Here is a 2,618-nt window from a genome sequence, read left to right as displayed (position 1 = left end):
AGTAAAAGAGGATGGTGATGGTTCCAGTAAAAGTGGATGGTGACTGCACCAGTAAAAGAGGATGGTGATGGTTCCAGTAAAAGTGGATGGCTACTGCACCAGTGAAAGAGGATGGTGACAGAACTGGTAAAGAGAATGGTGATGGTTCCAGTAAAAATGAATGGTGACTACATTAATAAAGGAGGATGGTGATTACTGTAGTTACAGTGGCAATTAATAGTACTTGGTAATATCAACAAATCAAAGACGATAAACATTACAGTCTGTGCTTTTTATAATTTTTTTTATATATTTTTACTGTAGAAGTTCTTGTTGGCAGTAAATGTTAATATGAAAAGTCCTACAGTTCTTGTAACAATCCTCATATACAGATATATATATGTGTATTCTATGAAACACTTACCAATGGCTCAGTGGTAAGTCAGTGGGCTTATGTCGCTAAAATTCGGGTTTTGATACCTACGGTCTGGAGAGCACAGATAGCCCGTTGTGTAACTTTTCACTAAAAAAAAAAACAACGACCCAAGACAAAAGGAAGCAAACAATACAAACCAGTCCTAAATCAACGATACACCACAACAACAATATGAACAATATCAAACACAACAATGTAATGTAGTGTTAGAAATTACAATGTAACATACTAGTAGATGGCCATTGAAACAGTTCAACGGTAAATTTGTTAAACATTATTATGAATAAATAAAAAAATGTGCAGTCAACCCAATGCCTGTGGTTATAGCTTTTGTGCAATATGATTCTCTAGTGGGCCGTTTACAACCGTGTTTTGTTATTCCATGTGTTATTTCTACGAGGAAAATTGTATTGCGTTTGTTTTTAAGCAATGCATTCATTGTTGGCAAAAATGTTTGAGTTTCGGTGCATCCAGCACAACAGAGTGTTCAGGTTCGCTGAGTAGCCGCGGGGATTTTTTTCCGCTGGATGCTACCGTTCCTTCTCATTTTACTGAGTGCAAGAAAAGATCGCTACTCCAGTGAGCGTTTTCTGACAGTTGTCATTTCTACAAGAAATGTCAAAGGGGGAAATATTCAGTTCAATTTATTCGATATGGTACAATAAAATCATGCATGCATATAATACGAATAAGACAAAATATATATGTATGAACTGAACAACAACAAACATATATACTCAAACACGTTCTTCGCTTTATGTTGTTTTTTTTTTCGTTCGTCTCCCTATCTTCGAAAAATTTCTCTCAATCAGTTGGAGAAGGAAGTCCCGTTTTCTCGTGAAATTCCCTCACAAAAAAGAAATATTTTTATTCTTAATATTTTTTTTTCCTAAGATTAATTGTTTAGCACTTATGAAGACTGACGGATCGATGTTAATATCGATATGTAATTTTAGGAATTGGGAAAATAAATAATTTTTTTTGTAATGTACTCTTGAAAAAAAGAAAGCATTTTGATATATATATATAATTTTCCCTCTACGATTTAAACGTTCAAGAGATATACGAGATATATGCCCTGTGTTTTACTCACAGAACCGCAGCTGTGTACTAGATTTGGTTTAAAAAGATCCTTTGTTTTACTAACAGAGCCACAGATGTGTACTAATTGTAGTGTAGAAAGATCCTTTGTTTTACAAACAGAAACACAGCTGTGTACTAGATGTGGTGTAGAAAGATCCTTTGTTTTACTAACAGAGCCACAGATGTGTACTAATTGTAGTGTAGAAAGATCCTGTGTTTTACAAACAGAACCACAGCTGTGTACTAGATGTGGTGTAGAAAGATCGTGTGTTTTACTCACAGCTGTACATTAGATGTGGTATAGAAAGATCCCGTGTTTTACAAACAGAACCACAGTTGTGTACTAATTGTAATGTAGAAAAATCCTGTGTTTTACAAGAGGCCTAAGATTTTGTAAACAGTGGAACATTTGAGCTGCAACATCATTTTTGCCTCAAAATCTCATTTTACAGAAAAACATATTCTCAGTTATAGCTTGTACATCTCGTGTTTAATGAAACTATTAAACTCATCAACCGTGTATTTATTATACCTGACAAACAGCTTTCATGTTTGTTCTGTAAATCGAATTATTTCCAAAATACAGGTTATGATAGTGAGTTTTGAAGAAAATGATACATTTCTTTCAAATAATCAAAGTGTACACATTTACAAAGGGAACAAAACTTCTGTGCTCAAGAGATTTCAATTAACAATACAACTTTCAAGACAGATGTGTACAGTTAAACAAGTCAATAAATTCTGCCAGTTTTTATTATCGATTGTCAGTTTTGTTATAGAAGAAGCTATAATAGCTTTTATTTCTTGTGAATTATTTAGGACTAACTTTAAGGGTGACTCGATAAATGAAAACATTTTGTCATTACGAAAAAAACAACACATTATAATTACTTAATGTATGGTTTAGGTATTTTCTGAAATCACTCACAACTGAGATTATAAACTATGTTCCAATTTTCAAGACTTCTTACAATACCACTTTGAATAGATTGTTTCTGTTTTCAACAAACGTTTTTACTTTTGAATGAAAGACAAAAAAAAACACATAAAGTATATCCAAGTGTTTAATTCAAGAAAGTCTTCAAGATATTATTTATAAGAGTGAAACCCGCAGGAAATA

The sequence above is a fragment of the Limulus polyphemus genome, unplaced genomic scaffold (genome assembly GCF_000517525.1).
Source record: "Limulus polyphemus unplaced genomic scaffold, Limulus_polyphemus-2.1.2 Scaffold4357, whole genome shotgun sequence".
Classification (NCBI taxonomy): Eukaryota; Metazoa; Arthropoda; class Merostomata; order Xiphosura; family Limulidae; genus Limulus; species Limulus polyphemus.
Note: the sequence above shows the minus strand (reverse complement) of the source record.